At 32.3% G+C, this 14109-nt stretch overlaps 1 protein-coding gene across 1 annotated transcript in view; it reads left to right on the forward strand.

Annotated features, from left to right (window-relative positions):
• The window catches only part of GPC5 (glypican 5), a 1465923-nt gene that overhangs the window by 661191 nt on the left and 790623 nt on the right, over positions 1–14109 (forward strand). The gene's annotated exons all lie outside the window — the stretch shown is intronic.

Here is a 14109-nt window from a genome sequence, read left to right on the forward strand (position 1 = left end):
TGGAATTTATGTAAATATAAATACATGAATTATTGATTAAAATGTAGTTATTGTAGTAATAGTAGATGCCTTTTGTATTGAATATAATTCATTCTACCTTTGAAATTTGAAATAAAAATTAAAAATATTTTAACTTATCCAAAAATTATTTCTTTTTCCTCTTGTAACCATGTACAGTACAAAAATGAAGGATTTTTAAAAATTCGATTTCCCATTATTTCACCTTTTTGCCTCTTGATAATCTAAGAGGAATCTCAGAGAAACGTATGTTGGTATTCTTCTAAAATCTCTTTAAGCATAAGTTAATTAGGGCTCTCATCAACAGCAAAACAAGATATAGAATTCTCAGAGTTCTTTCTTACTTGATAATGACACAGAAAACAAAAGACATATATCAAAATAACTTGCTACTACAGCTATGAAATAGCTATCCAGGATAGTAGATCTATGTAGTTTTATTGTGAATGAACGGAAGTCATTGCATATTGAATAAAAAGGTGAAGTGTAATTACATACAATGCTTGTCAAATTGCTGTTGTCAATTTTAAAAAAGGAATTACAATTTAAGAATAGAAATTATTAAAGAAAACAGAAAGAGATATCATTACCTTAATACAGCCTAAGTTGTCACCAACCCTACTTAATTATTCAGCATATTCTGAAAACCTTTAGGAAATCCATCATGTTTAGCCTGTTCTTTGCAGCTATCCGTAGGCAATAGAAGCAAACCACAAACTTGAGACTACTTGTGTTTAAATTCTAAGACAATGACTGCAAAACATTAAAGACACATCAGTTCCTCCCCAGGAATTACTTCTGGATTTGGAGTATGGTGGTTTGTATAGACCCCTCTTTTTAACCTGGGTGCTGTTACAATAATACATAGCACTTTATTGTTAATAGAAAATGGCAGAACCTATTGCTTTAGGGATAGGTTTTCTCTTGGAAATGAGTGGCAAATCACAATGACATAAACCAAGAGATGACATAACGTATCTATGGGTTGTATAATAATAATCATGGCAAGAGAAACCTATTGCATTTGCAAGATTAGAGCTAATTGGTTTTGCAGAGTGCAATAAATCAATTTTGAAAATGCCAAGTCAAATCAGGTGTGCTATGCTATTAACTAATATGTGGTTTACAACAAAACTAGAAATTGAGTTATAGAATTTGTTTTAGACAGCTTTATTTGCAAAGCACATGAAAATGCTAAGAAATTTAGTGCATTTACATAGGCAGCCATCTTATTCAGTGATAGGAAAGAAGAATACAAACAGTACGAAAAAATAATGCCGTTTCTATTTTATGGGAACGAAATTATTGAAATTAAGTTTTAAAAGTTAATAATAATTCCCATAAGGGATTATACTTTAAATATTATCTAGAAATATTAAATAGAAACATAATTCACTCATGGGCATGCAGTATGTTCTGCTGTAAATGGACTCTATGAACACAGAACAGTCATGCTGTCTTGGGGAATGGAAGACATTGGCTGTGTCCATGAAGATATGTTTGTTCCCAGAAGTTTCATTTTTCTATAGCTATCCCTTAGGATCCATTACTAAAACTGAAAGAATGAGCCAGCAAATAAGTCTGTGGGCCTCATCCATTTCCATTTATTTCCATATGTTGATATGCTGCATATTTAATAAGGAAAAAAGTTTTTCTTAAGAAAATAAAACTGTAGGCTATAAGATCTTTTTCATCCCTACTATTCTATTTTGCTAAGAATAGCAATAATTTACCACTCTGTTTAACTAACATGTTTTCAAGTAATGACATCCATTAAACAATGCTTGTTTTCATGTTAAGAAAATGTAGACTTTCCAAGCTTTCTTCTTTTTAAAAGATCAAGTAATGATGTCAAAGAAAGAAAAAGATTAAGGTGATTAGGAAAGGAACCACTATTAATTTTGCTTGATTTTTTTGGGGGGAATTAGACTGTCATCATTCCATATGTCATTTTGTTATTAGTTAATAACTACTGATTATATAACTATTGATAAGGTGATAAAGGATAGATTTTCATCTATAAAAGACATATTAATATACTTTATATAAATTATTTAGATTGCTTCCTAAGAAATACTGTTCTTACATTCACTTGCATTGGTTTATTCTGTTTCCAAGTTTATATTTGGTTACTTAAAGCTAACATTGTGAGATTTTCCAAACACTGCTAAAAATAAATCAGAGTGTTTCTTTTACACAAAGTTTGGCTATTAGTGGATGTTGTCATCTTTTATGTAGTAACAAGAAATTTTCCTAATCTCGTAAAATAGTTACTACTATAGAAAGTTCAAGTTTTATTCTAATGAAACTATTATTATTTAAGATATTTCCCTTGAATTTGACATGTGTATCTGAACATTAATTGAATATGCATAATGGCAGTAAATGTGTGGGTGAATTTGGTTTTGTAAAATAGTAAAATAAACTTTTGGGTTTGGTGAATAATGTGGACTATCTAGGTGCTTATTAATGTTTTTATAATCAGGTAGTAAGTCTCAAATGCTATAATGGTTTGTGATCTAATTCCAATCTCATGTTCCAAGGAGAATTAAAATATTTTCCTTTTATTCCTTATTGTTTAAGAACAATTTATATGCAGTGTAACATTCAGCAAACATTTATTGAGCACCTAGTGGGAGCCCCTAATTGCTGGAGATACAGTTATGAGTCAGATCAAATCACTGCCCTTGAAGTTTGGGGAGGAAGACAAGAAAAATGATTTTTCATAAGGGCTTTTTAATATATAAATCTGCATATGAAGGAGAGATAGTAAAAGAGTGGTCTATTCTACTTTCAGAAGCAAATCAAGAAAGACTCTGCAGGAGATATATTCTTGACTTGCTCCTCCTTACCAAATGGAAAGTAACACTGACTTAAACAGAATACACCAAATTTGCATTGTTATTCAGATCCTAGCAACCTGGCACTAACAGCTAATAAAATAAAATTTCAGGTTAGGTTTATGGGTGAATATCATGAAACCAAGTCCCATAAATCAGATAATCATGAGATTCACTGCATTTCCAGTTGGGTTTACATCATTATTAATAATCATGATTAATACTCTTACTTTTATTTCTTACTAACTTAAAATGTCATGATGAAGTATTTTTTGAAATCTCAGAGTATAATAGGTCCCACTAAGGAAAATGACAAACTGATTGTCCAAATCAAAATCACTCTGGGCCTACTGAGAATGTTATGGTAAGGATAAAAATGAGAGTGAAACCTTCTGAGAAAGTATTTGCTCATTATTAATGAAGGAAATATGTATTATCTACTCCTACCATGCTTTGGGCCCAAGAAATAAATTACTGAAAAAATAAACCAAGAGAGGGTTTTGAAAATTAACACTGCAGCAGATATAAAATAAATAAATAAATAAGAACTTAAAGCTGAAATTTGGAGGTGAGATCAAAATCAGGTGGTTCTCTTTTGAGCTATAATGAGCCATAAAAAGGAGTTTTCCTGACTAGTAAGCTAAAATGCTTAATGATATGACATGAAGGAGTTTCGGGTACCATAAATGTTAGTATCAAAAGTTTAATACTTTAGAGTTCATGTAAAGGCATTATTAATGATAAATGATGCTCTTAGGAATTCCATGTATTAATAAATTGCTTGAAATAAATGGCATCTATAATTTTTCATTTACCTGAAAGTTTTTAATGTTTTTATTATTTAAGAGTGACACTTTTGTTCAAATTGTGATTGTTTTAGGTACATAATTAAATGAACAAATTTGGCTGAGAGAGAGAGAGAGCTGCCATTTTTAAACCAGAAGAAGCATGCTCCAGCTTTGGAATAAATATAGCTAAGAGTTCTTTATCACCATTTAATGTCTCAAATTTCTAAGTATAGGGACATAGACACAAAGGTTTTACAAAACTATTTCAGCAGTGCTAGAATAAAACATGTAGCTCTATTTATAGCCAAAAGGTTCACTGATGCCATTTTGCCACTTGTAATATGTTAGGCTATTAATAAGAAACTTATAAGATAGCCTGAGATCATTTCTCACTCTAAATAGTGTTTTTCAAATGTAAGTGCATATAAGCCACCTGAGAGTTTTAAAAATTACCAATATCTGGGTCGCCCCCTAGAGTTTCTGATGTAATTGGTCTGGGGTACAGGCTGGACATTTGGATAGTGCAACCAAGGTTGACAAGCGCTGTTACAAAGAAACTTGAAACAGGAGAAGCTTAGAGATTTTAAAACCTCAGAGGCGGCCTGGCGCGGTGGCTCACGCCTGTAATCCCAGCACTTTGGGAGGCCCAAGCGGGTGGATCACAAGGGCAGGGTTTCGAGACCAGCCTGACCAACATGGTGAAACCCCGTCTCTACTAAAAATACAAAAATTAGCTGGGCGTGGTGGGGGGGGGGGGGGGCGCCTGTAATCCCAGCTACTCAGGAGGCTGAGGCAGGAGAATTGCTTGAACCTGGGAGGCAGAGGTTGCAGTGAGCCAAGATCGCGCCTTTGCACTCCAGCCTGGGCGACAGAGCGAGACTTCGTCTCAAAAAAAAAAAAAAAAACTCAGAGGCAACTGAGTTGCAATAATTATGACAAAATAAATGATGCATACTACTCAAAGATAGAACATATCAGGTAGAGAAGATACCTAGAGGAGTGTTTCTTCAAATACGTGTTTACCACCGATTTAAATAATCCTTTTTTTAATGCAAAGAGCATGAAAACAACAATTAAAGTAATTCCTATGAATACAACAATCAGCATAATTCTCAATAAAACCAATTGTATTAATCATAATTTTGGTTCTGAAAATTTTGATAATGCAGAAAGAAGCTCTCAGATCAGTGTTCTTAAAAATCAAGATAGCAGTTTGAGAGCACCTGAAAGGTCAGTTAAATTCGATCAAATTCTCTTTGATATGTGGCTGGGATCATTCACTTTTGCTCTACTTTTTAAAAATGTATTAACCAAATAGTTATGAGTCTATCTATCAAGTGTTCAAATTATTTTACATGTAATCTCCAATCTCCAGAAAATAAATGAGACTACAACAAATTTACCCCAATTTCTGCAGAGAGCATAAATAATTGCTTTCAAGGGATGCTTGAATGAAATTACTTCCCTGACTGCAGGGGTTGGGGCTTGGTGAAGATTTGTCCTTTGTGAGTAATGAGAAGAGTATACTTGGATATAAAAATAGTAAAGAAATAATTGGTTTTTTAAAAACCCTAAATTCCATGTTTAGCAAAGTTAATGAGTCCCTAAATTCCTAAAGCTGAATATTAGTGTGTAAATGAGTACTCTAAACCAATAGAGAATTAACTTAAAATTCATGGCTATTTAGCTAAAACTTCATATGTTCTTATCATTCTGTGTCTCCTAGTTTTAGATCGAACGGATGTTTTGACTCCTAAAAGACTCAAAATTTCTGACAATGCCCTTTATTAATAAGTTGCATTTTGAAAAATCACTTAAGCAAAAATTAAATTTACATTTTCAAAATTGCATGTTGGGTTAATTTACCAAATCCTTTATCTATTTTGTGTTTCCAGTTATCCAGTTTTGTTTGTGATATTTAAATATTCAAAAATATTTGTTGAAATTACAAATTTTATTAATTGATTTTTGAGGGGACTAGGGTAGGTTACTTTTTATTTAAGTTCCATGGTGTTTTGCATATTCAAATTATTATATTGTGAATAGCCTGAAAGACAGTAGCTATATGATCATTTGAGATAATGGTAACAATATTCAACGGTTGAAAAGATATTATTTTAAGTATGAGCTAAGGAGATTGTACTTTATGTAACTAGGGGATGATTAGAAAATCTGTTTTAACAGCATGATTAAATTGGGAATTCTTTTTTTGAAGTTTTGTAAAAGGGAGGCAGAAGTTTAAGGAAAAATGTTGGTTAGGTAAACTTGGATAGTTTTAGATCTATTAGTGACAGAATCCTCAAGCTCTTGAAAACAGGAAAAGTTGCTCTCCTCGTGCTAAAGGACAAGGGCTGCCATAAGCTAATCACTGTATCTTTACTCAGATCCTATAAAGTGATTTATACAGAGAAGGGATTCAGTAAATCTTTACTAAATTAATTTCAGGTGATGGAATGGACCATTGTGGCTGAAGGAGAGAGTAGTGAAAATGGGGATATTAGGAAAGGAAGTAGATAATTTGCTCAGATTTTGTTAAATTAGGTTTTGATAGAACAAACCTGAAAAAAAAAAAAAACAGCCTGCATGACTTCTTAAAGTCCTCAGCTCTTAATAGTGTTCCAATGGCAATTAACTTTCACGTGAGTTTTGAAGGGAACATTAAAACCATAGCAAAGCGCACATTATATTCATTGTTTCTGTGTAGTGCTGCTTCTTTACCAGGCAAATAAATCCTGGTAGACGTGCAAGAGCTTGCTCCTAATACAAAATAAACAAAATGTGTTTTACTGAGAAAATTGCAGACATATCAAAGGGTGATTTGACACCAAGGGTATAGAATACTATCAAGATATTTTCTTCTATTTTACATACATGTGTAATTCTTGCTTGAATGGAAGAGGGCTGAATACCAGCCTTATTTAATATATTTTGTGTCAACTTCTGTATACAGATTTTTTTTCTTGAGGTGAGAGGAGAGGAAAGAGGAGAACATTAATTCCAGATAGCTTTAAGCAAATGTTAGAAAGGTGAACATTTATAGGCTTCCAAATATCTTTTGGCTAGCTGACATTTACAAACACTGAGCTAGGTAAGCTTTTTCCCCTAGCAATATTAAGGCTGTAGCCGCAAGTAAAGTATATATGAAGTGAAATATGCCATTCAGACATAGTAAAGAAGAAGACTGTTTGTAACCACTGTTGCTGAAAATCATGAGAACAAAGTCTTTCTTGTCATTTTAAACATCCTATAAAAGCATTGCAAAAGTTTATATAGCTGGTTAAAATATTTGGGACTATTTGCTCCGTTTCCACACCTTATGATAAGGTCCAGGCATTTGTTGAGAGTGAAGTTGCCTATTTAAATGAAGAAACAATATGTTTTAAAGTACTTAGAGTACTTGTTGAAACTTAATGAGAGTACTCTGTTGAAACTTAATGAGAACAGAAGGCAGTGTTAATAAGAAAAATAGTATTTACAAAGATTGCTTAAGAATGCAAGCTGGGTACCAACTAATTGTAGTTCTTTAATTCTGGTATGAGTGCAACATCCCTTGTGTATGCAAACAAAATGTGTATTTCCAAGCTGTATGTTTTAGGATCAGAGAATTTCAACCAAATATTAAATTCTCAAATAGTATGCAAACAGGTGTCAATCATCACTTTAACAAGACCGCTGGAGGAAAAAATTCCAAGCAACATGTGTAGGTAATTGTGGTTAATATTTATCTGTACATAGGAAGATATTTCAGGGATGTGTAAGTATGCAAATAACTCTTGGATTTCTAATTACTGTATTTATCAAGTTGTATATGCTGTCTAAGTTCAGAAATGAAAGCAATTTTAAAATAGCATGCATATAATAAAGGCAATAATCTGCCTTTCTCTCTGTCTCTGCCTATGTCTCCATCTCACATATGTATCTGTGTATGTGTCTATATACCCTCACTTGTGAACATATATTCATAACCACATGTATAAACACACAGTGTAAAAGCACATATAAGAACATATACCAAAATATTATCAGTAGTTAATTTTAAGACAAGCATGATGGGTCATTTTAATTTTCTACTTTTTACATGTCTGTTTCGATTGCAACTCTAAAAATAAGCCTGTGTTACTTTGTAAAGGGAAAGGGAGAGAGGGAGAGAGAAAGATTTGCCTGTTTTGGAAAATTTTTTTAAAGGAACACCACAGGAAATTAGATCATTCTTAGGTGCCTGCTATTTGTATCTAAAATGGTTTTCAATAATGGGATAGTTCTAATATCAGTAGAGATATCCATTATCACATGCAGATTGAACCTTGTTGTTGCAGGATAGAAATATTTAAAACTGTTTAACTGACTTGAAGGATTGTTCAAGTTTGGAAAATATATTCAAAAAGAAAAACTTTCCAGTTAATTTTATGAAATTAACAAAATATTGATTCTAAATGATATATTTATAAAATTTTATTTTATAATTGGGTATTGGTAGTGTAAGGAAATAAAATAGATTTTTATGTGCTCATATTGTAACCAGTGATCCTGATAGCTATATTTAGTTATTAGTTCTAATATTTTAGTTTAGATTTTCTACGTATGCAATGTCATTAGCAAATAATGACCAGTGTATTTCTTTCTTGCTAATTCTTACAAAAAGTAAGAATTCTCTTACAGTTCTTATTGAACTGACTAGAGAATCTTGTTTCTGATCCCCTAAGGAAAGCTTTCCATATTTCCTTATTAATTATAATATTTTTGTAAGATTTTATGATTATCTTTCATCAGATTAAATATTCCATTCTATTCCTAGTTTGCATATTAAAAAATATTTTCTGAATCCATTGAGATAAGATTTTCTTTCATATTGTTAATATAGTTAATTACAATAATTGATTTTATGATATTAAAATAATATTTCATTATTGAAAAAACTTAATTTGGTTTTAATGTATTGTACTTTTAAAAATTAAGGTATAATTCATACAAGATAATATTTGTCCTTAAAAAAGGATGCAACTCAGTGCACAATATAATATTATAAGCATAATATAATATAATATTTCTTTTGTTGCTTGTAATTTGGTGTCATATCTAAGAAACCATTGTTTAATCTAAGGTCATGAAGATTTTGCTTACGTTTTCTTCTATGAGCTTTTTACTTGTAGATCTTACATTTAGGTTTTGATCAACTTTGTGTGTAACATAAGGTCAGAATCCAAATTCGTTTGTTTGTATGCCTATGTACAGTTGTCCCAACACTATTTGTTGACAAGACTATTATTTCCCTATTGAATTTTCTTGGCATCCTTTCAAAAATGAATTGCTTATAAATATGAGGTTTATTTATTGATGCTCAATATTATTTCATTAAATTTATATGTCTATATGCTAGAACAAACAACACTGAATTAATATAGTTTGATAGAAAATTTTCTGTTTCAAGATTATTTAGACTGTTTTGGGTACTTTACTATATTAGTTTCCTATTGCTGATGTAACATCTTACTATAAAATTATGCCTAAAAATATCACAGCTTTATTATCTTAATGTGTGCGTGTGTGTGTGTGTGTGTGTGTGTGTGTGTGTGTGTGTGTATTCCTTGGGATTTTCTATATGCATAAATATTTCTCCATATACATCTATATACAAATGCTTTATACCTCATGGCATCTCCATATAGAGATAGTCATATTTCTTTCTTTTTAATCTTGACCCCAGGCTAATATCCAGTTGAATAAAAGGTGGTACTACTATTGAACATGCCATAGAATATTAACTTTGTAAACTGACTTGGAGTCTCCCTGGGTGAATGCTAACCCTCTCATATATAATAATGGCTTCATTTACAAGATGTATAAGATCATGACTATCAAATTATTTCTTCAGCCTTGACTTTTATCCAGAACTGCCAAATCTGGATAGAATTCCCATTTAGGATTCCCACAGGCATGTTCAAAATAGTACTGTCTTTTGCCCGTGAGATTCTGCCTTATGTCTTGAATTTATACTCTAAGTAAATATTGCAAGCGGAATAAAAGCCCCCAAAGATGTTCACGCTTTAATCCTTGAGACCTGAATATGCTGTATTACCCGACAAAAGAGACTTTGTAGTTAGAATCATGAATAATATTAAAAGGAGGACTGTATATGAGCCCAATCTAATCACTATGAGCCCTTAAAAGCTGAGACCATGCTCCAGTTGATTTCTGAGAGATGGGGCAGGAGGGAAAGGCAGAAATATTTGAAATGTTAGCGCTGCTGGAGAGGGCCACAAATAAAGCATAAAAAGGAACAGAGACAGTCTCTAGGAGCAAAGGCTGGCCCCAGCTGACAGCCAGCAAGGAAATGGGGACTGCGATACTACCTACACAAGGAACTAAGTGTGGCTAACAATCTGAACAAACTTGGAAGCAGATCTTTCCTCAGAGCCTCCAATAAAAAATGCAAGAGTGATGGAGTCATTGCATTACTACCTGAATACAACACACTTTACAAGCTACATAAACTTCATGCTTTCCTCTTTTTATAAAAGTCGTCTCCTCTGCCCTGAAAACTCTCCCCATTGTTATTAATCTTCCCGAAAATTTATCTTCATCCTCAAGTGCCTACTCAAATGTTCTATTAAATGAGGTCTTCCCAGATGATCCCAGATAATTAGCACCACTTTTTAAAATTAGATTTCTAGATACTTTCATTACTGTAATCCCCTTTTATAGGAAATTTTTGTTGTTGTATATCTCCTTACTAAACTAACACTTTTTTTGTTTTTGAATCTGCATCAATTGTTGAATACATATAGAATACACTAAATATATACAAGCTAATGAAGTAACACATGAATGCATCTCGGACCACTAATCCTAAAACATCCATTTTTTTTCTTTCATTCTGTCAAATACTTTTTCTCTGGTATCCTATACTTTTGTTACTATTCATTGATTTTATCCTTCTATTTATAGTTATTTTCTTACTGAGGTACAATAACTTTCTATGTATTGTTTAGTTTATCACATATCTTGCAAAATTTTGTCTGGTTTTCATAATATCTTTTTATTTTATTGTGAAACTCATTATAGAACTTTACAGATGAAATGAAATCTGTTGGCCAGGAGTGGTGGCTTGTGCCTGTAATCCCAGCACTTTGAGAGGCTGAGGCGGGCGGATCACGAGGTCAGGAGATCAAGACCATCCTGGCCAACATGGTTAAACCCTGTTTCTACTAAAAATACAAAAATTAGCCAGGCGTGGTGGCATGCACCTGTAGTCCCAGCTACTCAGGAGGCTGAGGCAGGAGAATTGCCTGAACCCGGGAGGCGGAGGCTGCAGTGAACCAAGATTGTGCCACTACACTCCAACCTGGGCAACACAGCGAGACTCTGTCGAAAAAAAAATTGTCAATTATTTTTTTCTGTAGTCTCCTTTTTAATTTTTTGTTACAAATATTTATTAAAAAGTACATTTCAAAACTTAGCTGGACAATCATTTAGATTCTTCTTGAATTTTAGTTTTTGAATACATTCTTCAACTCAAGTTCAGATAAACTATTCATCTATATTTTCTTCCAAAATTTTTTAAAAGCAAAAGATCTCTTGTTCTATAAGCAATTATTTTAAGGTATACATAAAGTGGGAATCTAACTGTATTTTGTTCCAAATAGTTAACCAGTTACCCTGGTTCCTGCATTATCTGCTGAGTAAACTTTTCTTATCCCTCTAACTTGAAATACCAAAATCTATCATTAAAAAGTCATTTATATGTCCATCTTTCCACTTGTGCAGCCCTACTTTATTGTCATTCCAAAATGATGCTTATCCTTCTGCTAAATTTCTTTGAGTATTTCTAATATTTATCCTTCCAGATAAAATTTAATTATTTTTAATCAAAGGCCAAAAATAATCATTAAATTTATATGTTTTTTCAAGAGAAAAGACACAATTTTTTTATCCAACCTGCCTTTTAAATCCCTAATGGAAATAATACATTTTATTCATATATATATATATAATGAATTCATTATATATAATATATACAAATATTTTATATATGTATAAAATGTATTATTTTATACATATATATGTATAAAATGTATTATTTTATACATATATGTATAAAATGTATTATTTTATACATATATGTATAAAATGTATTATTTTATACATATATATGTATAAAATGTATTATTTTATACATATATATGTATAAAATGTATTATTTTATACATATATATGTATAAAATGTATTATTTTATACATATATATGTATAAAATGTATTATTTTATACATATATATGTATAAAATGTATTATTTTATACATATATATGTATAAAATGTATTATTTTATACATATATATGTATATATTCTTTATACATGTAAATTTTATATACATATATGTACATATTATTTATATGTATTTATAGGTATTTATATACATATATGTATATAAAATAATACATTTTATTTATATACATAAAATATATATATAATGAATTCATTTTATTGAATGAATGATTAATAAAATGATCATTTTATTAATGAATGAATAAAATGTATATATAATGAATGAATAAAATGTATATATAAATAAATAAATAAAATGTATATATAAATATATTTATTTTTTAAAGAATTTTTGGCTAATTTTCTGCTAATTTTAATTTTATTGTTATTATTTTTTGAGACAGATTCTCCCTCTGTTGCCCAGGCTGGAGTGCAGTGGTATGATCTCGGCTCACTGCAACCTCCGCATGCTGGGTTCAAGGGATTCTCCTGCCTCAGCTTCCCAAGTAGCTGGGACTACAGGCGTGCACCACCATGCCCAGCTAATTTTTGTATTTTTAGTGGAGACGGGGTTTCACCATATTCGCCAGGCTGGTCTCGAACTCCTGACCTTGTGATCCACCTACTTCAGTGTCCGAAGTGCTGGGATTACAGGTGTGAGCCACTGTGCCCAGCCACCAATTTTTTTTTCTTTTTCTTTTTTTTTTTGATACAGAGTCTTACCCTGTTGCCCAGGCTGGAGTACAGTGGCGTGATCTCGGCTCATTTCAACTCCCACCTCCCACGCTCAAGTGGTTCTGGTGCCTCAGCCTCCTGAGTAGTTGAGATTACAGGCATGTGCTACCACACCCAGCTAATTTTTTTATTTTGTAGTAGAGGTGGGGGTTCTCTATGTTGGCCAGGCTGGTCTTGAATTCCTGCCCTGAAGCGATCTGCCCACCTGGGCCTCTCAAAGTGCTGGGATTACAGGCATGAACCACCACGACCAACCAAGAGTTAATGTTACTTTTAAAATAAATCAAAAGAGCAAAAATTATCTGACATAAACCGACAAAAGAAAGCAGTCTACTATTAAACCTAATAAAATTTAAGGCAAAATTATTTTATTTGGGATTTTGGATTTGCTTGTGTTTTCTCATCTTAAACCTACCTCTTTTTCATGACTGTATTTCTCACCATTACTTTTCCCTCTACAAGCTTACTGCTCTAGATTTTTAAAAAGTCATGGTTCTTCTGTCTTTTTTAGTGTAAAAAAGGGGAAATTTCCTAATTTTCATAGTTCTTGTGTTAAATTCTTTTCATAAGTAAATTATTTTTGAATTCTGAATATTTTGTTAAGTTAGATGATTGTTCAAAATCAGTTTGCTTATTCATAACTATAGAAAGATGTAGATTTAAGCCCTGCTTTCGCAACAGAAAAGCCAGATGGCCATAGCTTGTCCCAGCTTCTAATTGAACCCAATAAGCTTTCTTTTTCTCTCAACTTTATCCAGTAAGCATCATTTTATATACAGATTTCTGATCCAGTCTTCAGGGTTTCCAAGGCATTAATCAAGCATGGCTTTACTGGACAAATGTAGAGCCTTCTGTGTTTTTAATATTGGACTTTCTATGTCATACAGTCTATCTTGGGTCTAGTTCTTCGCACTGTTCATATCTCACTGGTTTAGATATAATTGCCTGCTGCAGGGTGATGACTTTCCTACGTGAATCTTCCTGAGTTTCATTATTGATGGTATACGATGTATACCATCAATGGTATACCATGTATACCAAGACAAATATTTCTTCACTCTTCTTGAGGTCTCTGTATACTGCTTGGTCCAAATAATATGGAGTTACCCATTATAAACTCATTTACAATGAAGTCAGTTGTAGCCCTGTATGGTTTGGCTGTGTCCCCACCTAAATCGCATCTTGAATTGTGGTTACCATAATCCCCATGTGTCGTAGGAGGGACCCAGTGGGACATAATTGAATCATGGTGGCTGTTACTCCCATCCTGCTGTTCTTGTGATAGTGAGTTCTCATGAGAGCTGATGGTTTTATATGGGTCTTTTCCCTCTTTGCTCGGCATTTCTCCTTCCTGCCATCATGTGAAGAAACATGTGTTTGCTTCCCCTTCTGTTCCCTTTTTTTCCTTTATCGATTTGAGTGTCATTCAGTTCAACGCGAATTTTATGAACAGCTGGTGTGTGG

This window comes from Gorilla gorilla, chromosome 14 (assembly GCF_029281585.2).
Source record: "Gorilla gorilla gorilla isolate KB3781 chromosome 14, NHGRI_mGorGor1-v2.1_pri, whole genome shotgun sequence".
In the NCBI taxonomy this organism is placed as follows: domain Eukaryota; kingdom Metazoa; phylum Chordata; class Mammalia; order Primates; family Hominidae; genus Gorilla; species Gorilla gorilla.